This window comes from Pristiophorus japonicus, assembly GCF_044704955.1.
Source record: "Pristiophorus japonicus isolate sPriJap1 chromosome 24 unlocalized genomic scaffold, sPriJap1.hap1 SUPER_24_unloc_1, whole genome shotgun sequence".
Classification (NCBI taxonomy): Eukaryota; Metazoa; Chordata; class Chondrichthyes; family Pristiophoridae; genus Pristiophorus; species Pristiophorus japonicus.
Window position 1 is genome coordinate 3,358,657 of NW_027250648.1, and position 26,957 is coordinate 3,385,613.

The following is a 26,957-nucleotide window of genomic DNA, read 5'->3' on the forward strand; positions in this document are numbered from 1 at the left end:
GTGAGACCTGTGACATCATAGAATCCCAGAAGGAGGCCATTCGGCCCATCGTGTCCCTGCCGGCCGGCATAGAGCTCTCCAGCCTAATCCCACTGTACAGCTCTTGGCTTCATTGATATAAGACTTACATTTATATAGCGCCTCTCACGGCCACCAGACGTCTCAAAGCTCTTTACAGGGAATGAAGTTCTCTTGGAGCGTAGTCACTGTTGTAATGTGGGAAACGCGGCAGTCAATCTGCGCACAGCAAGCTCCCACAAACAGCAACGTGGTTGAGGGATAAATATTGGCCAGGACGCCAGGAATAACTCCCCTGCTCTGCATCGAATTAGTGCCATGGGATCTTTTACAGTCAACAGAGAGAGTTAGCAGACGGAGCCTCGGTTTAACATCTCATCCGGCAGTGCAGCACTCCCTCAGCACTGCACTGCACTGTCAGCCTACGCTTTCTGTGCTCAAGTCCCTGGAGTGGGACTTGAACCCATAACCTTCTGACTCCGAGGCGAGAGTGCTACCCGCTGAGCCACAGCTGACCTCTCTGCTAAGGGACATAGGTCCTTGCTATCCACTCTATCTCGGCTGCTCATAATTTTATAGACCTCAGTCAGGTCTCCCTTCAGCGCCTCTTTTCCTAAGAAAACAACCCCAGCCTATTCAACCTTTCCTCGTAGTTAGAATTCTCCAGTCCAGGCAATATCCTCGTAAATCTATGTATCCTGTCTAGTGCAATCACATCTTTCCTGTAATCTGGTGACCACAACTGCACAACTAGCTGTGGCCTAACTAGTGTTTTACACAGTTCAAGTATAACCGCCCTGCTCTTATATTTTATGCCTCGGCCAATAAAGGCAAGTATCCCGAATTCTTTCTGAACCATCTTATCTCCCTCTCCTGCTCCCTTCAGGGATCTGTGTACAAGCACTCCAAGGTCGCTCTGTTCCTCTACACTTCTCAATGTCCTACCATTTATTGTGTATTACCTTGTCTTGTTAGCCCTCCCCAAATGCATTACCTCACACTGGGTTGAATTCCATTTGCCACTGTTCTGCCCACCTGACCAGTCCATTGATATCTTCCTGCAGCCGACAGTTTTCTTCTTCATTATCAATCACACGGCCAATTTTTGTATCATTTGCAAACTTCTTAGTCATACCCCAACATTCAGGTCAAAATCATTGATATAAACCACAAGAAGCAAGGGACCTAGTACTGAGCCCTGAGGAACCCCACTGGAAACAGCCTTCCAGTCACAAAAACACCCATCGACCATTACTCTTTGCTTAGAAAACATAGAAAACATAGAAAATAGGTTCAGGAGTAGGCCATTCGGCTCTTCGAGCCTGCACCGCAATTCAATGCCTGAACATGCAACTTCAGTACCCCATTCCTGCTTTCTTGTCATACTCCTTGATCCCCCTAGTAGTAAGGACTACATCTAACTCCTTTTTGAATATATTTAGTGAATTGGCCTCAACTACTTTCTGTGGTAGAGAATTCCACAGGTTCACCACTCTCTGGGTGAAGAAGTTTCTCCTCATCTCGGTCCTAAATGGCTTACCCCTTATCCTTAGACTGTGACCCCTGGTTCTGGACTTCCCCAACTTGGGAACATTCTTCCTGCATCTAACCTGTCTAAACCCATCAGAATTTTAAACGTTTCTATGAGATCCCCTCTCATTCTTCTGAACTCCAGTGAATACAAGCCCAGTTGATCCAGTCTTTCTTGATATGTCAGTCCCGCCATCCCGGGAATCAGTCTGGTGAACCTTCGCTGCACTCCCTAAATAGCAAGAATGTCCTTCCTCAAGTTAGGAGACCAAAACTGTACACAATACTCCAGGTGTGGCCTCACCAAGGCCCTGTACAACTGTAGCAACACCTTCCTGCCCCTGTACTCAAATCCCCTCGCTATGAAGGCCAACATGCCATTTGCCTTCTTAACCGCCTGCTGTACCTGCATGCCAACCTTCAATGACTGATGTACCATGACACCCAGGTCTCGTTGCACCTCCCCTTTTCCTAATCTGTCCCCATTCAGATAATAGTCTGGCTCTCTGTTTTTACAACCAAAGTGGATAACCTTACATTTATCCACATTATACTTCATCTACCATGCATTTGCCCACTCACCTAACCTATCCAAATCACTCTGCAGCCTCATAGTATCCTCCTCGCAGCTCACACTGCCACCCAACTTAGTGTCATCCGCAAATTTGGAGATACTACATTTAATCTCCTTGTCTAAATCATTAATGTACAATGTAAACAGCTGGGGCCCCAGCACAGAACCTTGCGGTACCCCACTAGTCACTGCCTGCCATTCTGAAAAGTACTCATTTACTCCTACTCTTTGCTTCCTGTCTGCCAACCAATTCTCAATCCACGTCAGCACACTACCCCCAATCCCATGTGCTTTAACTTTGCACATTAATCTCTTGTGTGGGACCTTGTCGAAAGCCTTCTGAAAGTCCAAATACACCACATCAACTGGTTCTCCTTTGTCCACTCTTCTGGAAACATCCTCAAAAAAATTCCAGAAGATTTGTCAAGCATGATTTCGCTTTCATAAATCCATGCTGACTTGGACCTATCATGTCACCTCTTTCCAAATGCGCTACTATGACATCCTTAATAATTGATTCCATCATTTTACCCACTACCGATGTCAGACTGACCGGTCTATAATTCCCTGTTTTCGCTCTCCCTCCACTCCATAGGAACTGATCCAGAGTCAATGGAATGTTGGAAAATGACTGTCAATGCATCCGCTATTTCCAAGGCCACCTCCTTAAGTACTCTGGGATGCAGACCATCAGGCCCTGGGGATTTATCGGCCTTCAATCCCATCAATTTCCCCAACACAATTTCCCGACTAATAAGGACTTCCCTCAGTTCCTCCTTCTTACTAGACCCTCTGACCCCTTTTATACCCGGAAGGTTGTTTGTGTCCTCCTTAGTGAATAACGAACCAAAGTACTTGTTCAATTGGTCTGCTGTTTCTTTGTTCCCAGTTATGACTTCCCCTGATTCTGACTGCAGGGGACCTACGTTTGTCTTTACTAACCTTTTTCTCTTTACATATCTATAGAAGCTTTTGCAGTCCATTTTAATGTTCCCTGCAAGCTTCCTCTCGTACTCCATTTTCCCTTCCCTAATCAAACCCTTTGTCCTCCTCTGCTGAGTTCTAAAGTTCTCTCAGTCCTCGGGTTCGCTGCTCTGAGTCTCTTGAGCCAATTTTTGATCCAACTTGCCCCTTTGCCTTGGATCCCATGGGCTTTTATTTTTGTGAACATTCTGCCCTAACCGATAAGAGAATAAGGGGTTATGGGAAGCGGGCAGGGAAGTGGACCTGAGTCCATGATCGGATCAGCCATGGTCGTATTAAATGGCGGAGCAGGCTCGAGGGGCCGTATGGCCTACTCCAGCTCCTATTTCTTATGTTCTTCTGTGGGACCTTATCAAAAGCCTTTCTAAAATCCATAACAACAACATCAAATGCACTCCCCTCATCGACCCTCCCAGTTACCTCTATGGTAGAGCTATCCAGTTAGTTCTACTCCCCTGCTCTTTCCCCATAGCTCTGCAAATATTGTCCCTTCAGTATTTATCCAATTCACGTTTGAAAGCTACTATTGAATCTGCTTCCACCACCCTATCAGGCAATGCATTCCAGATTGCAACAACTCGCTGCTTATAAAATGTTCCCTCATGTCGCCTCTGCTTCTTTTGCCAATCACCTGAACTCTGTGTCCTCTGGTTACCGACCCTTCTGCCACTGGAAAGTGTTTCTCCTTATTTAGTCTATTAAAACCGTTCATGATTTTGAACACTCTATCAAATCTCCTCTTAACCTTTTCTGCTCCAAGGAGAATAACTGCAGCTTCTCCAGTATCTCCACATAACTGAAGTTTCTCATCCTTCGTACCATTCTAGTAAATCTCTTCTGCACCCTCTCTAAGGTGTAGACATCCTTCTGAAAGTGTGGTGCCCAGAATTGAACAAAGTGTGTCAGCTGAGGCCTAACCAGTGTTTATAAAGGTTGAGCATAACTAAACATCAAATGCTGATATTTGTGTGATGGGTTTAGACGGCCAAGATTTATTCAGTCATTTGGATGTGAGCTGAAACATGTGCACTTGGAGCGGAGAGCCAGGGACACGCTGTGTAACTGGGCACAGACACTCTGCACAGCCCACACATCACTTGTTTCCCACTTGGCCCAAAAGGAATATAGTAAATGCAACAATTCATTTAATTTTACTTTTAAATAGTTTTGTTGATAAATTTATTCATGCTTCTCTAATTTTATTTCTTAACTCAGATTCACGGCCTCATTTTATTTCTTCCTCTGAGCCCCTCAACTTCATCTGGCAGTGCAATGTTGGCGAGTGGTGATTGATTGCCCTGAGAACCAACAGGAAGAGAGCTCAGAGGCCGGAGGGCCCAGGGAGCAGCGTGTTCTGTAACCAATCGCGGTGCTTGAGGGGTGGATCCTGAGTCGGCCTGTCAGGTGAGTCTGTGTGAACCCCTGTTAAACTATTTATCTTTTAAAAGTCAAATCAAGATTTCTTTTGTCAGCCAAACAGTTTAACATTTGTCAGTATTTTACATAAGAATATAAGAAATAGGAGCAGGAGTAGGCCATACGGCACCTCAAGCCTGCTCCGCCATTTAATATGATCTTCGCTGATCCGATCATGGACTCAGGGCCACTTCCCTGCCCGCTCCCCATAACCCCTTATTCCCTTATCGGTTAAGAAACTGTCTAGCTCTGTCAGAAATTTATTCTGTGACCCAGTTTCCACAGCTCTCTGAGGCAGCAAACTCCACAGATTTACAACCCTCTGAGAGAAGATATCCCTCCTCAGCTCAGTTTTAAATGGACGGCCTCTTATTCTAAGATTATGCCCCCGAGTCCTAATCTCCCCCATCAGTGGAAACATCCTCTCTGCATCCACCTTGTCAAGCCCCCTCATAATCTTATACTGTCAATAAGATCACCTCTCATTCTTCTGAATTCCAATGAGTAGAGGCCCAACCAACTCAACCTTTCCTCATAAGTCAACCCCTCATCTCCGGAATCAACCGAGTGAACCTTCTCTGAACTGCCTCCAAAGCAAGTATATCCTTTTGTAAATATGGAAATCAAAACTGTACGCAGTATTTCAGGTGTGGCCTCATCAATACCCTGTATAACTGCAGCAAGACTTCCCTGCTTTTATACTTTATCCTCTTTGAAATAAAGGCCAAGATTCCATTGGCCTTCCTGATTACTTGCTGTACCTGCATACTACCCTTTTGTGTTTCATGCACCAGGACCGCCAGGTCTCTCTGTACTGCAGCACTTTGCAATTTTATTTAAATAATAACTTGCTCTTTGATGTTTGGTTACAATTTAGCCCCATGTTCCTAATCTTTTGTGTGGAGGGTGTGGATAATCAGAGGATCTTCTCCTGGACCTGCTCTTGGGCCTGGCTAGAACAGCAATTTGTAGGCCCAGGATGGGCAGGGCTCATGGAGTTGCTCTGGTTGCCTGCCTCTCTTCCTGCGGTCTTGTCCTTGCCCGGTTGGCCCTGGAAAGGGAACAGGCCGTGTCACCGGTACATCAGAACATAACAAATAGGAGCCGGAGTAGGCCATTTTGGCCCTTCAGGCCTGCTCTGCCATTCAACAAGATCATGGCTGATCTTCTACCTCAACTCCATCTTCCTGCAATATCGCAATATCCCTATTTCCAAAAAAAAGATGACCTTCTGTCTTGAATCTACTCAACGGCTGAGGACCTACAGCTCTCTGGAGCAGAGATTTCCAAAGATTCACCATCCTCTGAGTGAGGAAATTTCTCCTCATCTCAGTCCTGAATGTCTGATCCCTTATTCTGCAGCGTGGATGAGCAAGTGAATCCTTTCCCACACATGGAGCAGGTAAATGGCCTCTCCCCAGTGTGAGTGTGTTGGTGTGCAATGAGGGTGAATCACTGAACCTCCTCCCACAGTGAGAGCGACTGAACTGTATCTCGTCAGTGTGAACTCACTGGTGTTGAATCAGATCTGCAGAACTTTTAAACCAGTTCGCACCGTATTACACTGGACCCTGTCTCTGTTTATATTACACTTCAGCCTGTCTATGTTTATACTATACCAGACCCTGTCTCTGTTTATATTACACGAGACACTGTCCCTGTTTATATTACACAAGGCCCTGTCTCTGTTTATATTAGACAAGGCACTGTCTCTGTTTATATTACACTAGACCCTGTCTCTGTTTATATTACACGAGACCATGTCTCTGTTTATATTACACTAGACCCTGTCCCTGCTTATATTACACGAGACCTTGTCCCTGTTTATATTACAATGGGCACTATCCCTGTTTATATTATACTAGACCGTGTCACTGTTTATATTACACGAGACCCTGTCTCTGTTTATATTACACTAGACCCCGTCTCTGCTGAAATTACACTAGGCCCTGTCTCTGTTGAAATTACACTAGGCCCTGTCTCTGTTTATATTACACGCGACCCTGTCCCTTTTTATATTACACTGGACCCTGTCTCTGTTTATATGACACTCGACACTGTCCCAGTTTATATTACACTGGACCCTGTCTCTGTTTATACTACACTAGGCCCTGTCTCTGTTTATATTACACGGGACCCTGTCTCTGTTTATATTACACTAGGCCCTGTCTCTGTTTATATTACACGGGACCCTGTCTCTGTTGATATTACACGAGACCCTGTCTCTGTTTATATTACACTAGACGCTGTCTCTGTTGATATTACACTAGACCCTGTCTCTGTTTATATTACACTAGGCCCTGTCTCTGTTTATATTACACTAGGCTCTGTCTCTGTTTATATTACACTGGGCCCTATCCCTGTTTATATTATACTAGACTGTGTCACTGTTTTATTACACGAGACCCTGTCTCTGTTTATATTACACGGGATCCTGTCTCTGTTTATATTACACGAGACCCTGTCCCTGTTTATATTACACTGGACCCTGTCTCTGTTTATATTACACTAGGCCCTGTCACTGTTTATATCACACGGGACTCTGTCTCTGTTTATATTACACAAGGCCCTGTCTCTGTTTATATTACACGGGACCCTGTCTCTGTTTATATTGCACTAGACCCTGTCTCTGTTTATATTACACGAGACGCTGTCTCTGCTGATTTTACACTAGACCCTGTCTCTGTTCATATTACACTAGGCCCTGTCTCTGTTTATATTACACTAGGCCCTGTCTCTGTTTATGTTACACGAGGCCCTGTCTCTGATAACATTACACTAGACCCTGTCCCTGTTTATATTACGCTAGACCCTGTCCCTGTTTGTATGACACGAGACCCTGTCTCTGTTTATATTACACTAGGCCCTGTCCCTGTTTATATTCCACTAGACCCTGTCCCTGTTTATATTACACAAGACCCTGTCCCTGTTTATATTACACCGGATCCTGTCTCTGTTTATATTACACGAGACCCTGTCTCTGTTTATATTAAACTAGATCCTGTTCCTGTTTATATTACACTAGACCTTTTCTCTGTTTATATTTCACTGGACCCTGTCTCTGTTTATATTACACTAGACCCTGTCTCTGTTTATATTATACTAGGCCCTGTCTCTGTTTATATTACATTGGATACTGTCTCTGTTTATATTACACAAGACCCTGTCCCTGTTTATATTACACTAGACCCTGTCCCTGTTTATAAAACACTGGACCCTGTCCCTGTTTATATTACACGAGACTCTGTCCCTGTTTATATTACACGAGACCCTGTCTCTGTTTATATTACACTAGACACTGTCCCTGTTTATATAACGCTGGACCCTGTCTCTGTTTATATTACACCAGACCCTGTATCTGTTTATATTACATGAGACCCTGTCTCTATTTATATTGCACAAAACCCTGTCCCTGTTTATATTACACAAGACCCTGTCTCTGGTTATATTACACAAGACCCTGCCTCTCTTTATATGACACTAGGCCCTGTCTCTGTTTATATTACGCTGGACCCTGTCTCTGTTTATATTACATGAGACCCTGTCTCTGTTTATATCACACCAGACCCTGTCTCTGTTTATATTACACAAGACCCTGTCTCTGTTTATATTACACCAGACACTGCCTCTGTTTATATTACATGAGACCATGTCTCTGTTTATATTATACGAGACCCTGTCCCTGCTTATATTACACTAGACCTTGTCCCTGTTTATATTACACTGGGCCCTATCCCTGTTTATATTACACGAGACCGTGTCACTGTTTTATTACACGAGACCCTGTCTCTGTTTATATTACACTAGACCCTGTCACTTTTGAAATTACACTAGGCCCTGTCTCTGTTTATATTACACTAGATCCTGTCTCTGTTTATATTACACGGGATCCTGTCTCTGTTTATATTACACGAGACCCTGTCCCTGTTTATATTACACTGGACCCTGTCTCTGTTTATATGACACTCGACACTGTCCCAGTTTATATTACACTGGACACTGTCTCTGTTTATATTACACTCGGCCCTGTCTCTGTTTATATTACACGGGACCCTGTCTCTGTTTATATTACACTAGGCCCTGTCTCTGTTTATATTACATGGGACCCTGTCTCTGTTTATATTACACTAGACCCTGTCTCTGTTTATATTACACTGGAATCTGTCTCTGTTTATCTTACACTCGGCCCTGTCTCTGTTTATATTACACTAGGCCCTGTCTCTGTTTATATTACACTAGGTCCTGTCTCTGTTTATATTACACTGGGCCCTGTCCCTGTTTATATTACACGAGACCCTGTCTCTGTTTATATTATATTAGGCCCTGTCTCTGTTGATATAACACTGGAATCTGTCTCTGTTTATCTTACACTCGGCCCTGTCTCTGTTTATATTACACTAGACCCTGTCCCTGTTTATATTACGCTTGACCCTGTCTCTGTATGACACTAGACCCTGTCTCTGTTTATATTACACAAGACCCTGTCCCTGTTTATATTACATGAGACCCTATCCCTGTTCATATTACACCGGATGCTGTCTCTGTTTATATTACACGAGACCCTGTCTCTGTTTATATTAAACTAGATGCTGTTCCTGTTTATATTACACTAGACCCTTTCTCTGTTTATATTTCACTAGACCCTGTCCCTGTTTATATTACACTAGACCCTGTCTCTGTTTATATTACACTAGACCCTGTCCCTGTTTATATAATGCTGGACCCTGTCTCTGTTCATATTACACCAGACCGTGTATCTGTTTATATTACATGAGTCCCTGTCTCTATTTATATTACACAAAACGCTGTCCCTGTTTATATTACACAAGACCCTGTCTCTGGTTAAAGTACACAAGACCCTGCCTCTCTTTATATGACACTAGACCCTGTCTCTGTTGAAATTACACTTGGCCCTGTCTCTGTTTATATTACACGGGATCCTGTCTCTGTTTATATTACACTGGACCCTGTCTCTGTTTATATTAAACTAGATCCTGTTCCTGTTTATATTACACTAGACCCTTTCTCTGTTTGTATGACACTAGACCCTGTCTCTGTTTATATTACACGGGATCCTGTCTCTGTTTATATTACACGAGTCCCTGTCCCTGTTTATATTACACTGGACCCTGTCTCTGTTTATATGACACTCGACACTGTCCCAGTTTATATTACACTGGACACTGTTTCTGTTTATATTACACTAGGCCCTGTCTCTGTTTATATTACACGGGACCCTGTCTCTGTTTATATTACACTAGGCCCTGTCTCTGTTTATATTATACGGGACCCTCTCTCTGTTTATATTACACTAGACCCTGTCACTTTTGAAATTACACTAGGCCCTGTCTCTGTTTATATTACACTAGATCCTGTCTCTGTTTATATTACACGGGATCCTGTCTCTGTTTATATTACACGAGACCCTGTCCCTGTTTATATTACACTGGACCCTGTCTCTGTTTATATGACACTCGACACTGTCCCAGTTTATATTACACTGGACACTGTCTCTGTTTATATTACACTAGGCCCTGTCTCTGTTTATATTATATGGGACCCTGTCTCTGTTTATATTACACTATGCCCTGTCTCTGTTTATATTACATGGGACCCTGTCTCTGTTTATATTACACGAGACCCTGTCTCTGTTTATATTACACTAGACGCTGTCTCTGTTGAGATTGTACTAGACCCTGTCTCTGTTTATATTACACTAGGCCCTGTCTCTGTTTATATTACACGAGGTCCTGTCTCTGTTTATATTACACTGGGCTCTGTCCCTGTTTATATTACACGAGACCCTGTCTCTGTTTATATTATATTAGGCCCTGTCTCTGTTGATATAACACTGGAATCTGTCTCTGTTTATCTTACACTCGGCCCTGTCTCTGTTTATATTACACAAGACCCTGTCCCTGTTTATATTACGCTTGACCCTGAATCTGTATGACACTAGACCCTGTCTCTGTTTATATTACACGAGACCCTGTCCCTGTTTATATTACACGAGACACTATCCCTGTTCATATTACACCGGATGCTGTCTCTGTTTATATTACACGAGACCCTGTCTCTGTTTATATTACACGAGACCCTGTCTCTGTTTATATTAAACTAGATCCTGTTCCTGTTTATATTGCACGAGACCCTTTCTCTGTTTATATTTCACCAGACCCTGTCCCTGTTTATATTACACTAGACCCTGTCTCTGTTTATATTACACTAGACCCTGTCCCTGTTTATATAATGCTGGACCCTGTCTCTGTTCATATTACACCAGACCGTGTATCTGTTTATATTACATGAGTCCCTGTCTCTATTTATATTACACAAAACGCTGTCCCTGTTTATATTACACAAGACCCTGTCTCTGGTTAAAGTACACAAGACCCTGCCTCTCTTTATATGACACTAGACCCTGTCTCTGTTGAAATTACACTCGGCCCTGTCTCTGTTTATATTACACGAGACGCTGTCTCTGCTGATTTTACACTAGACCCTGTCTCTGTTCATATTACACTAGGCCCTGTCTCTGTTTATATTACACTAGGCCCTGTCTCTGTTTATGTTACACGAGGCCCTGTCTCTGATAACATTACACTAGACCCTGTCCCTGTTTATATTACGCTAGACCCTGTCCCTGTTTGTATGACACGAGACCCTGTCTCTGTTTATATTACACTAGGCCCTGTCCCTGTTTATATTCCACTAGACCCTGTCCCTGTTTATATTACACAAGACCCTGTCCCTGTTTATATTACACCGGATCCTGTCTCTGTTTATATTACACGAGACCCTGTCTCTGTTTATATTAAACTAGATCCTGTTCCTGTTTATATTACACTAGACCTTTTCTCTGTTTATATTTCACTGGACCCTGTCTCTGTTTATATTACACTAGACCCTGTCTCTGTTTATATTATACTAGGCCCTGTCTCTGTTTATATTACATTGGATACTGTCTCTGTTTATATTACACAAGACCCTGTCCCTGTTTATATTACACTAGACCCTGTCCCTGTTTATAAAACACTGGACCCTGTCCCTGTTTATATTACACGAGACTCTGTCCCTGTTTATATTACACGAGACCCTGTCTCTGTTTATATTACACTAGACACTGTCCCTGTTTATATAACGCTGGACCCTGTCTCTGTTTATATTACACCAGACCCTGTATCTGTTTATATTACATGAGACCCTGTCTCTATTTATATTGCACAAAACCCTGTCCCTGTTTATATTACACAAGACCCTGTCTCTGGTTATATTACACAAGACCCTGCCTCTCTTTATATGACACTAGGCCCTGTCTCTGTTTATATTACGCTGGACCCTGTCTCTGTTTATATTACATGAGACCCTGTCTCTGTTTATATCACACCAGACCCTGTCTCTGTTTATATTACACAAGACCCTGTCTCTGTTTATATTACACCAGACACTGCCTCTGTTTATATTACATGAGACCATGTCTCTGTTTATATTATACGAGACCCTGTCCCTGCTTATATTACACTAGACCTTGTCCCTGTTTATATTACACTGGGCCCTATCCCTGTTTATATTACACGAGACCGTGTCACTGTTTTATTACACGAGACCCTGTCTCTGTTTATATTACACTAGACCCTGTCACTTTTGAAATTACACTAGGCCCTGTCTCTGTTTATATTACACTAGATCCTGTCTCTGTTTATATTACACGGGATCCTGTCTCTGTTTATATTACACGAGACCCTGTCCCTGTTTATATTACACTGGACCCTGTCTCTGTTTATATGACACTCGACACTGTCCCAGTTTATATTACACTGGACACTGTCTCTGTTTATATTACACTCGGCCCTGTCTCTGTTTATATTACACGGGACCCTGTCTCTGTTTATATTACACTAGGCCCTGTCTCTGTTTATATTACATGGGACCCTGTCTCTGTTTATATTACACTAGACCCTGTCTCTGTTTATATTACACTGGAATCTGTCTCTGTTTATCTTACACTCGGCCCTGTCTCTGTTTATATTACACTAGGCCCTGTCTCTGTTTATATTACACTAGGTCCTGTCTCTGTTTATATTACACTGGGCCCTGTCCCTGTTTATATTACACGAGACCCTGTCTCTGTTTATATTATATTAGGCCCTGTCTCTGTTGATATAACACTGGAATCTGTCTCTGTTTATCTTACACTCGGCCCTGTCTCTGTTTATATTACACTAGACCCTGTCCCTGTTTATATTACGCTTGACCCTGTCTCTGTATGACACTAGACCCTGTCTCTGTTTATATTACACAAGACCCTGTCCCTGTTTATATTACATGAGACCCTATCCCTGTTCATATTACACCGGATGCTGTCTCTGTTTATATTACACGAGACCCTGTCTCTGTTTATATTAAACTAGATGCTGTTCCTGTTTATATTACACTAGACCCTTTCTCTGTTTATATTTCACTAGACCCTGTCCCTGTTTATATTACACTAGACCCTGTCTCTGTTTATATTACACTAGACCCTGTCCCTGTTTATATAATGCTGGACCCTGTCTCTGTTCATATTACACCAGACCGTGTATCTGTTTATATTACATGAGTCCCTGTCTCTATTTATATTACACAAAACGCTGTCCCTGTTTATATTACACAAGACCCTGTCTCTGGTTAAAGTACACAAGACCCTGCCTCTCTTTATATGACACTAGACCCTGTCTCTGTTGAAATTACACTTGGCCCTGTCTCTGTTTATATTACACGGGATCCTGTCTCTGTTTATATTACACTGGACCCTGTCTCTGTTTATATTAAACTAGATCCTGTTCCTGTTTATATTACACTACACCCTTTCTCTGTTTGTATGACACTAGACCCTGTCTCTGTTTATATTACACGGGATCCTGTCTCTGTTTATATTACACGAGTCCCTGTCCCTGTTTATATTACACTGGACCCTGTCTCTGTTTATATGACACTCGACACTGTCCCAGTTTATATTACACTGGACACTGTTTCTGTTTATATTACACTAGGCCCTGTCTCTGTTTATATTACACGGGACCCTGTCTCTGTTTATATTACACTAGGCCCTGTCTCTGTTTATATTATACGGGACCCTCTCTCTGTTTATATTACACTAGACCCTGTCACTTTTGAAATTACACTAGGCCCTGTCTCTGTTTATATTACACTAGATCCTGTCTCTGTTTATATTACACGGGATCCTGTCTCTGTTTATATTACACGAGACCCTGTCCCTGTTTATATTACACTGGACCCTGTCTCTGTTTATATGACACTCGACACTGTCCCAGTTTATATTACACTGGACACTGTCTCTGTTTATATTACACTAGGCCCTGTCTCTGTTTATATTATATGGGACCCTGTCTCTGTTTATATTACACTATGCCCTGTCTCTGTTTATATTACATGGGACCCTGTCTCTGTTTATATTACACGAGACCCTGTCTCTGTTTATATTACACTAGACGCTGTCTCTGTTGAGATTGTACTAGACCCTGTCTCTGTTTATATTACACTAGGCCCTGTCTCTGTTTATATTACACGAGGTCCTGTCTCTGTTTATATTACACTGGGCTCTGTCCCTGTTTATATTACACGAGACCCTGTCTCTGTTTATATTATATTAGGCCCTGTCTCTGTTGATATAACACTGGAATCTGTCTCTGTTTATCTTACACTCGGCCCTGTCTCTGTTTATATTACACAAGACCCTGTCCCTGTTTATATTACGCTTGACCCTGAATCTGTATGACACTAGACCCTGTCTCTGTTTATATTACACGAGACCCTGTCCCTGTTTATATTACACGAGACACTATCCCTGTTCATATTACACCGGATGCTGTCTCTGTTTATATTACACGAGACCCTGTCTCTGTTTATATTACACGAGACCCTGTCTCTGTTTATATTAAACTAGATCCTGTTCCTGTTTATATTGCACGAGACCCTTTCTCTGTTTATATTTCACCAGACCCTGTCCCTGTTTATATTACACTAGACCCTGTCTCTGTTTATATTACACTAGACCCTGTCCCTGTTTATATAATGCTGGACCCTGTCTCTGTTCATATTACACCAGACCGTGTATCTGTTTATATTACATGAGTCCCTGTCTCTATTTATATTACACAAAACGCTGTCCCTGTTTATATTACACAAGACCCTGTCTCTGGTTAAAGTACACAAGACCCTGCCTCTCTTTATATGACACTAGACCCTGTCTCTGTTGAAATTACACTCGGCCCTGTCTCTGTTTATATTACACGAGACGCTGTCTCTGCTGATTTTACACTAGACCCTGTCTCTGTTCATATTACACTAGGCCCTGTCTCTGTTTATATTACACTAGGCCCTGTCTCTGTTTATGTTACACGAGGCCCTGTCTCTGATAACATTACACTAGACCCTGTCCCTGTTTATATTACGCTAGACCCTGTCCCTGTTTGTATGACACGAGACCCTGTCTCTGTTTATATTACACTAGGCCCTGTCCCTGTTTATATTCCACTAGACCCTGTCCCTGTTTATATTACACAAGACCCTGTCCCTGTTTATATTACACCGGATCCTGTCTCTGTTTATATTACACGAGACCCTGTCTCTGTTTATATTAAACTAGATCCTGTTCCTGTTTATATTACACTAGACCTTTTCTCTGTTTATATTTCACTGGACCCTGTCTCTGTTTATATTACACTAGACCCTGTCTCTGTTTATATTATACTAGGCCCTGTCTCTGTTTATATTACATTGGATACTGTCTCTGTTTATATTACACAAGACCCTGTCCCTGTTTATATTACACTAGACCCTGTCCCTGTTTATAAAACACTGGACCCTGTCCCTGTTTATATTACACGAGACTCTGTCCCTGTTTATATTACACGAGACCCTGTCTCTGTTTATATTACACTAGACACTGTCCCTGTTTATATAACGCTGGACCCTGTCTCTGTTTATATTACACCAGACCCTGTATCTGTTTATATTACATGAGACCCTGTCTCTATTTATATTGCACAAAACCCTGTCCCTGTTTATATTACACAAGACCCTGTCTCTGGTTATATTACACAAGACCCTGCCTCTCTTTATATGACACTAGGCCCTGTCTCTGTTTATATTACGCTGGACCCTGTCTCTGTTTATATTACATGAGACCCTGTCTCTGTTTATATCACACCAGACCCTGTCTCTGTTTATATTACACAAGACCCTGTCTCTGTTTATATTACACCAGACACTGCCTCTGTTTATATTACATGAGACCATGTCTCTGTTTATATTATACGAGACCCTGTCCCTGCTTATATTACACTAGACCTTGTCCCTGTTTATATTACACTGGGCCCTATCCCTGTTTATATTACACGAGACCGTGTCACTGTTTTATTACACGAGACCCTGTCTCTGTTTATATTACACTAGACCCTGTCACTTTTGAAATTACACTAGGCCCTGTCTCTGTTTATATTACACTAGATCCTGTCTCTGTTTATATTACACGGGATCCTGTCTCTGTTTATATTACACGAGACCCTGTCCCTGTTTATATTACACTGGACCCTGTCTCTGTTTATATGACACTCGACACTGTCCCAGTTTATATTACACTGGACACTGTCTCTGTTTATATTACACTCGGCCCTGTCTCTGTTTATATTACACGGGACCCTGTCTCTGTTTATATTACACTAGGCCCTGTCTCTGTTTATATTACATGGGACCCTGTCTCTGTTTATATTACACTAGACCCTGTCTCTGTTTATATTACACTGGAATCTGTCTCTGTTTATCTTACACTCGGCCCTGTCTCTGTTTATATTACACTAGGCCCTGTCTCTGTTTATATTACACTAGGTCCTGTCTCTGTTTATATTACACTGGGCCCTGTCCCTGTTTATATTACACGAGACCCTGTCTCTGTTTATATTATATTAGGCCCTGTCTCTGTTGATATAACACTGGAATCTGTCTCTGTTTATCTTACACTCGGCCCTGTCTCTGTTTATATTACACTAGACCCTGTCCCTGTTTATATTACGCTTGACCCTGTCTCTGTATGACACTAGACCCTGTCTCTGTTTATATTACACAAGACCCTGTCCCTGTTTATATTACATGAGACCCTATCCCTGTTCATATTACACCGGATGCTGTCTCTGTTTATATTACACGAGACCCTGTCTCTGTTTATATTAAACTAGATGCTGTTCCTGTTTATATTACACTAGACCCTTTCTCTGTTTATATTTCACTAGACCCTGTCCCTGTTTATATTACACTAGACCCTGTCTCTGTTTATATTACACTAGACCCTGTCCCTGTTTATATAATGCTGGACCCTGTCTCTGTTCATATTACACCAGACCGTGTATCTGTTTATATTACATGAGTCCCTGTCTCTATTTATATTACACAAAACGCTGTCCCTGTTTATATTACACAAGACCCTGTCTCTGGTTAAAGTACACAAGACCCTGCCTCTCTTTATATGACACTAGACCCTGTCTCTGTTGAAATTACACTCGGCCCTGTCTCTGTTTATATTACACGGGATCCTGTCTCTGTTTATATTACACTGGACCCTGTCTCTGTTTATATTAAACTAGATCCTGTTCCTGTTTATATTACACTAGACCCTTTCTCTGTTTGTATGACACTAGACCCTGTCTCTGTTTATATTACACGGGATCCTGTCTCTGTTTATATTACACGAGTCCCTGTCCCTGTTTATATTACACTGGACCCTGTCTCTGTTTATATGACACTCGACACTGTCCCAGTTTATATTACACTGGACACTGTTTCTGTTTATATTACACTAGGCCCTGTCTCTGTTTATATTACACGGGACCCTGTCTCTGTTTATATTACACTAGGCCCTGTCTCTGTTTATATTATACGGGACCCTCTCTCTGTTTATATTACACTAGACCCTGTCACTTTTGAAATTACACTAGGCCCTGTCTCTGTTTATATTACACTAGATCCTGTCTCTGTTTATATTACACGGGATCCTGTCTCTGTTTATATTACACGAGACCCTGTCCCTGTTTATATTACACTGGACCCTGTCTCTGTTTATATGACACTCGACACTGTCCCAGTTTATATTACACTGGACACTGTCTCTGTTTATATTACACTAGGCCCTGTCTCTGTTTATATTATATGGGACCCTGTCTCTGTTTATATTACACTATGCCCTGTCTCTGTTTATATTACATGGGACCCTGTCTCTGTTTATATTACACGAGACCCTGTCTCTGTTTATATTACACTAGACGCTGTCTCTGTTGAGATTGTACTAGACCCTGTCTCTGTTTATATTACACTAGGCCCTGTCTCTGTTTATATTACACGAGGTCCTGTCTCTGTTTATATTACACTGGGCTCTGTCCCTGTTTATATTACACGAGACCCTGTCTCTGTTTATATTATATTAGGCCCTGTCTCTGTTGATATAACACTGGAATCTGTCTCTGTTTATCTTACACTCGGCCCTGTCTCTGTTTATATTACACAAGACCCTGTCCCTGTTTATATTACGCTTGACCCTGAATCTGTATGACACTAGACCCTGTCTCTGTTTATATTACACGAGACCCTGTCCCTGTTTATATTACACGAGACACTATCCCTGTTCATATTACACCGGATGCTGTCTCTGTTTATATTACACGAGACCCTGTCTCTGTTTATATTACACGAGACCCTGTCTCTGTTTATATTAAACTAGATCCTGTTCCTGTTTATATTGCACGAGACCCTTTCTCTGTTTATATTTCACCAGACCCTGTCCCTGTTTATATTACACTAGACCCTGTCTCTGTTTATATTACACTAGACCCTGTCCCTGTTTATATAATGCTGGACCCTGTCTCTGTTCATATTACACCAGACCGTGTATCTGTTTATATTACATGAGTCCCTGTCTCTATTTATATTACACAAAACGCTGTCCCTGTTTATATTACACAAGACCCTGTCTCTGGTTAAAGTACACAAGACCCTGCCTCTCTTTATATGACACTAGACCCTGTCTCTGTTGAAATTACACTCGGCCCTGTCTCTGTTTATATTACACGAGACGCTGTCTCTGCTGATTTTACACTAGACCCTGTCTCTGTTCATATTACACTAGGCCCTGTCTCTGTTTATATTACACTAGGCCCTGTCTCTGTTTATGTTACACGAGGCCCTGTCTCTGATAACATTACACTAGACCCTGTCCCTGTTTATATTACGCTAGACCCTGTCCCTGTTTGTATGACACGAGACCCTGTCTCTGTTTATATTACACTAGGCCCTGTCCCTGTTTATATTCCACTAGACCCTGTCCCTGTTTATATTACACAAGACCCTGTCCCTGTTTATATTACACCGGATCCTGTCTCTGTTTATATTACACGAGACCCTGTCTCTGTTTATATTAAACTAGATCCTGTTCCTGTTTATATTACACTAGACCTTTTCTCTGTTTATATTTCACTGGACCCTGTCTCTGTTTATATTACACTAGACCCTGTCTCTGTTTATATTATACTAGGCCCTGTCTCTGTTTATATTACATTGGATACTGTCTCTGTTTATATTACACAAGACCCTGTCCCTGTTTATATTACACTAGACCCTGTCCCTGTTTATAAAACACTGGACCCTGTCCCTGTTTATATTACACGAGACTCTGTCCCTGTTTATATTACACGAGACCCTGTCTCTGTTTATATTACACTAGACACTGTCCCTGTTTATATAACGCTGGACCCTGTCTCTGTTTATATTACACCAGACCCTGTATCTGTTTATATTACATGAGACCCTGTCTCTATTTATATTGCACAAAACCCTGTCCCTGTTTATATTACACAAGACCCTGTCTCTGGTTAAAGTACACAAGACCCTGCCTCTCTTTATATGACACTAGACCCTGTCTCTGTTGAAATTACACTCGGCCCTGTCTCTGTTTATATTACACTAGACCCTGTCTCTGTTTATATTACACGGAATCCTGTCTCTGTTCATATTACACTGGACCCTGTCTCTGTTTATATTAAACTAGATCCTGTTCCTGTTTATATTACACGAGACCCTTTCTCTGTTTGTATGACACTAGACCCTGTCTCTGTTTATATTGCACGAGACCTTTTCTCTGTTTATATTTCACTGGACCCTGTCCCTGTTTATATTACACAACACCCTGTCTCTGTTTATATTACACCAGACCCTGTATCTGTTCATATTACATGAGACCCTGTCTCTATTTATATTGCACAAAACCCTGTCCCTGTTTATATTACACAAGACCCTGTCTCTGGTTATATTACACAAGACCCTGCCTCTCTTTATATGACACTAGGCCCTGTCTCTGTTTATATTACGCTGGACCCTGTCTCTGTTTATATTACACTAGACCCTGTCTCTGTTTATATTACACTAGACCCTGTTTCTGTTTATATTACACAAGACCCTGTCTCTGTTTATATTACACCAAACACTGCCTCTGTTTATATTACACGAGACCATGTCTCTGTTTATATTACACTGGGCCCTATTCCTGTTTATATTATACTAGACCGTGTCAGTGTTTTATTACACGAGACCCTGTCTCTGTTTATATTACACTAGACCCTGTCACTTTTGAATTTACACTGGACCATGTCTCTGTTTATATTACACCAGAACCTGTCCCTGTTTATATTACAGTAGACCCTGTCTCCGTTTGTATTACACCGGACCCTGTCTATGTTTATATTACACGATGCCCTGCCACTGTTTATATTACACTAGACCCTGTCTCTGTTGATATTACACTCGGCCTGGTCTCTGTTTATATTACAGTCGGCCATGTCTCTATTTATATTACACTGGACCCTGTCTCTGTTTATATTACACTAGACCCTGTCCCTGTTTATATTACATAAGACCCTGTCCCTGTTTATATTACACGAGGCCCTGACTCTGTTTATATTACACTCGGCCATGTCTCTGTTTATATTACACGAGACACTGTCTCTGTTGATATTACACTGGACCATGTCTCTGTTTATATTACACTAAATCCTGTCTCTGTTTATATTACACAAGACCCTGTCCCTGTTTATATTGCACTGGACCCTGTCTCTTTTTATATTACACTCGACCCTGTCTCTGTTTAGATTACACTAGACCCTGTCCCTGTTTATATTACACTACGCCCTGTCTCTGTTTATATTACACGAGAACCTGTCCCTGTTTATATTACACTGTACCCTGTCGCTGTTTATATTACACAGGACCCTGTCTCTGTTTATATTGCACGAGACCCTGTCTCTGTTTATATTACACCAAACCCTGTCTCTGTTTATATTACACTGGGCCCTGTCTCTGTTTATATTACACTCGACCTTGTCTCAGTTTAGATTGCATTAGACACTGTCCCTGTTCATATTACACTACGCCCTGTCCCTGTTTATAATTACACTGGACCCTGTCCCTGTTTATATTCCACTGGACCCTGTCGCTGTTATTTTCCACGAGACTCTGTCTCTGTTTATATTACACTGGATCCTGTCCCTGTTTATATCCCACTAGACCCTGTGCCTATTTATATTACACTGGACCCTGTACCCGTTTATATTACACGAGACCCTGTCCCTATTTATATTACACAAGACCCTGTCCCTGTTTACATCCCACTAGACCCTGTGCCTGTTTATATTACACTGGACCCTGTACCCGTTTATATTACACGAGACCCTGTCCCTGTTTATATTACACTGGACCCTGTCCCTGTTTATATTACACTAGACCCTGTCCCTGTTTAAATTACACTGGACCCTGTCTCTGTTTATATTACACCAAACCCTGTCCCTGTTTATATTACAGTAGACCCTGTCTCTGTTTATATTACACGAGGCCCTGTCTCTGTTTCTATTACAGTCGGCCCTCTCACTGTTTATATTACACTAGACCCTGTCTCTGTTTATATTACACGAGACCCTGTCTCTGTTTATATTACACTAGGCCCTGACTCTGTTTATATTACACTCGGCCATGTCTCTGTTTATATTACACTAGACCCTGTCTCTGTTTATATTACACTGGAGCCTGTCTCTGTTTATATTACACTAAACCCTGTCTCTGTTTATATTACACGAGAACCTGTCCCTGTTTATAGTGCACTGGACCCTGTCTCTTTTTGTATTACACTCGACCCTGTCTCTGTTTAGATTACACTAGATCCTGTCCCTGTTTATATTACACTACGCTCTGTCTCTGTTTATATTACACTAGAACCTGTCCCTGTTTATATTACACTACACCCTGTCGCTGTTTATATTGCACGAGGCCCTGTCTCTGTTGATATTGCAGTCGGCCCTGTCTCTGTTTGTATTACACTGGACACTTTCACTGTTTATGTTACACTAGACCCTGTCCCTGTTGATATTACACCGGACCCTGTCCCTGTTTATATTACACTAGACCCTGTCTCTGTTTATATTACAGGAGACACTGTCTCTGTTTATATTACACTCGACACTGTTTCTATTTATATTACACCAAACCCTGTTTCTGTTTATATTACACTGGGCCCTGTCTCTGTTTATATTACACTCGGCACTGTCTCTGTTTATATTAAACTAGACCCTGTCCCTGTTTATATTACACTGGACCATGTCTCTGTTTATATTACACAAAACCCTGTCTCTGTTTATATTACACGAGACCCTGTCCCTGTTTACATTGCACTGGACCCTGTCTCTTTTTATATTACTCTCGACCCTGTCTCTGTTTAGATTACACTAGACCCTGTCCCTGTTTATATTACACTACGCCCTGTCTCTGTTTATATTACACCAAACCCTGCCTCTGTTTATATTACACTGGGCCCTGTCTCTGTTTATATTACACTAGACCCTGTCTCTGTTGATATTACATGAGACCCTGTCCCTGTTTATATTACAGTACGCCCTGTCTCTGTATATATTACACTCGACCCTGTCCTTGTTTATATTACACTATACACTGTCGCTGTTTACATTGCACGAGACCATGTCTCTCTTTATATTACACTAGACACTGTCTCTGTTTATATCACACTAGACCCTGTCCCTGTTTATATTACAGTAGACCCTGTCTCTGTTTATATTACACCAGACACTGTCAGTGTTTATATTGCACTGGACCCTGTCCCTGTTTATATTACACTGGCCCTGTCCCTGTTTATATTCCACTGGACCCTGTCGCTGTTATTTTCCACGAGACTCTGTCTCTGTTTATATTACACTGGATCCTGTCCCTGTTTATATCCCACTAGACCCTGTGCCTGTTTATATTACACTGGACCCTGTACCCGTTTATATTACACGAGACCCTGTCGCTGTTTATATTACACTGGATCCTGTCCCTGTTTATATCCCACTAGACCCTGTGCCTGTTTATATTACACTGGACCCTGTACCCGTTTATATTACACGAGACCCTGTCGCTGTTTATATTACACTGGACCCTGTCCCTGTTTATATTACACTAGACCCTGTCCCTGTTTATATTACACTGGACCCTGTCCCTGTTTATATTACACTGGACGCTGTCTCTGTTTATATTACACTAGACCCTGTCTCTGTTTATATTACACTAGACCCTGTCTCTGTTTATATTACACCAAACCCTGTCTCTGTTTATATTACACTGGGCCCTGTCTCTGTTTATATTACACTCGACCTTGTCTCAGTTTAGATTGCATTAGACCCTGTCCCTGTTCATATTACACTACGCCCTGTCTCTGTTTATATTACACTCGACCCTGTCTCTGTTTATATTACACTTGACCCTGTCCCTGTTTATATTACAGTAGACCCTGTCTCTGTTTATATTACACCAGACCCTGTCAGTGTTTATATTGCACTGGACCCTGTCCCTGTTTATAATTACACTGGACCCTGTCCCTGTTTATATTCCACTGGACCCTGTCGCTGTTATTTTCCACGAGACTCTGTCTCTGTTTATATTACACTGGATCCTGTCCCTGTTTATATACCACTAGAGCCTGTGCCTATTTATATTACACTGGACCCTGTACCCGTTTATATTACACGAGACCCTGTCCCTATTTATATTACACAAGACCCTGTCCCTGTTTATATCCCACTAGACCCTGTGCCTGTTTATATTACACTGGACCCTGTACCCGTTTATATTACACGAGACCCTGTCCCTGTTTATATTACACTGGACCCTGTCCCTGTTTATATTACACTTGACCCTGTCCCTGTTTATATTACACTAGACCCTGTCCCTGTTTATATTACACTGGACGCTGTCTCTGTTTATATTACACTAGACCCTGCCTCTGTTTATATTACACTAGACCCTGTCCCTGTTTAAATTACACTGGACCCTGTCTCTGTTTATATTACACCAAACCCTGTCCCTGTTTATATTACAGTAGACCCTGTCTCTGTTTATATTACACGAGGCCCTGTCTCTGTTTCTATTACAGTCGGCCCTCTCACTGTTTATATTACACTAGACCCTGTCTCTGTTTATATTACACGAGACCCTGTCTCTGTTTATATTACACTAGGCCCTGACTCTGTTTATATTACACTCGGCCATGTCTCTGTTTATATTACACTAGACCCTGTCTCTGTTTATATTACACTGGAGCCTGTCTCTGTTTATATTACACTAAACCCTGTCTCTGTTTATATTACACGAGAACCTGTCGTTGTTTATAGTGCACTGGACCCTGTCTCTTTTTGTATTACACTCGACCCTGTCTCTGTTTAGATTACACTAGATCCTGTCCCTGTTTATATTACACTACGCTCTGTCTCTGTTTATATTACACTAGAACCTGTCCCTGTTTATATTACACTACACTCTGTCGCTGTTTATATTGCACGAGGCCCTGTCTCTGTTGATATTGCAGTCGGCCCTGTCTCTGTTTGTATTACACTGGACACTTTCACTGTTTATGTTACACTAGACCCTGTCCCTGTTGATATTACACCGGACCCTGTCCCTGTTAATATTACACTAGACCCTGTCTCTGTTTATATTACACTAGACCCTGTCTCTGTTTATATTACACTAGTCCCTGTCTCTGTTTATATTACACTAGTCCCTGTCTCTGTTTATATTACAGGAGACACTGTCTCTGTTTATATTACACTCGACACTGTTTCTATTTATATTACACCAAACCCTGTTTCTGTTTATATTACACTGGGCCCTGTCTCTGTTTATATTATACTAGACCCTGTCTCTGTTTATATTACACCAGACACTGTCAGTGTTTATATTGCACTGGACCCTGTCCCTGTTTATATTACACTGGCCCTGTCCCTGTTTATATTCCACTGGACCCTGTCGCTGTTATTTTCCACGAGACTCTGTCTCTGTTTATATTACACTGGATCCTGTCCCTGTTTATATCCCACTAGACCCTGTGCCTGTTTATATTACACTGGACCCTGTACCCGTTTATATTACACGAGACCCTGTCGCTGTTTATATTACACTGGATCCTGTCCCTGTTTATATCCCACTAGACCCTGTGCCTGTTTATATTACACTGGACCCTGTACCCGTTTATATTACACGAGACCCTGTCGCTGTTTATATTACACTGGACCCTGTCCCTGTTTATATTACACTAGACCCTGTCCCTGTTTATATTACACTGGACCCTGTCCCTGTTTATATTACACTGGACGCTGTCTCTGTTTATATTACACTAGACCCTGTCTCTGTTTATATTACACTAGACCCTGTCTCTGTTTATATTACACCAAACCCTGTCTCTGTTTATATTACACTGGGCCCTGTCTCTGTTTATATTACACTCGACCTTGTCTCAGTTTAGATTGCATTAGACCCTGTCCCTGTTCATATTACACTACGCCCTGTCTCTGTTTATATTACACTCGACCCTGTCTCTGTTTATATTACACTTGACCCTGTCCCTGTTTATATTACAGTAGACCCTGTCTCTGTTTATATTACACCAGACCCTGTCAGTGTTTATATTGCACTGGACCCTGTCCCTGTTTATAATTACACTGGACCCTGTCCCTGTTTATATTCCACTGGACCCTGTCGCTGTTATTTTCCACGAGACTCTGTCTCTGTTTATATTACACTGGATCCTGTCCCTGTTTATATACCACTAGAGCCTGTGCCTATTTATATTACACTGGACCCTGTACCCGTTTATATTACACGAGACCCTGTCCCTATTTATATTACACAAGACCCTGTCCCTGTTTATATCCCACTAGACCCTGTGCCTGTTTATATTACACTGGACCCTGTACCCGTTTATATTACACGAGACCCTGTCCCTGTTTATATTACACTGGACCCTGTCCCTGTTTATATTACACTTGACCCTGTCCCTGTTTATATTACACTAGACCCTGTCCCTGTTTATATTACACTGGACGCTGTCTCTGTTTATATTACACTAGACCCTGCCTCTGTTTATATTACACTAGACCCTGTCCCTGTTTAAATTACACTGGACCCTGTCTCTGTTTATATTACACCAAACCCTGTCCCTGTTTATATTACAGTAGACCCTGTCTCTGTTTATATTACACGAGGCCCTGTCTCTGTTTCTATTACAGTCGGCCCTCTCACTGTTTATATTACACTAGACCCTGTCTCTGTTTATATTACACGAGACCCTGTCTCTGTTTATATTACACTAGGCCCTGACTCTGTTTATATTACACTCGGCCATGTCTCTGTTTATATTACACTAGACCCTGTCTCTGTTTATATTACACTGGAGCCTGTCTCTGTTTATATTACACTAAACCCTGTCTCTGTTTATATTACACGAGAACCTGTCGTTGTTTATAGTGCACTGGACCCTGTCTCTTTTTGTATTACACTCGACCCTGTCTCTGTTTAGATTACACTAGATCCTGTCCCTGTTTATATTACACTACGCTCTGTCTCTGTTTATATTACACTAGAACCTGTCCCTGTTTATATTACACTACACTCTGTCGCTGTTTATATTGCACGAGGCCCTGTCTCTGTTGATATTGCAGTCGGCCCTGTCTCTGTTTGTATTACACTGGACACTTTCACTGTTTATGTTACACTAGACCCTGTCCCTGTTGATATTACACCGGACCCTGTCCCTGTTAATATTACACTAGACCCTGTCTCTGTTTATATTACACTAGACCCTGTCTCTGTTTATATTACACTAGTCCCTGTCTCTGTTTATATTACACTAGTCCCTGTCTCTGTTTATATTACAGGAGACACTGTCTCTGTTTATATTACACTCGACACTGTTTCTATTTATATTACACCAAACCCTGTTTCTGTTTATATTACACTGGGCCCTGTCTCTGTTTATATTATACTAGACCCTGTCTCTGTTTATATTAAACTAGAC

The 26,957-nt window shown here is 41.8% G+C and overlaps 1 long non-coding RNA gene across 1 annotated transcript in view; it reads left to right on the forward strand.

Annotated features, from left to right (window-relative positions):
* The window catches only part of LOC139241194 (uncharacterized), a 503,322-nt gene that overhangs the window by 396 nt on the left and 475,969 nt on the right, over positions 1-26,957 (forward strand). The window contains exon 2 of the long non-coding RNA XR_011588812.1: positions 4,322-4,510. This is a non-coding gene — a long non-coding RNA (uncharacterized lncRNA). The remainder of the gene's footprint in view (positions 1-4,321; positions 4,511-26,957) is intronic.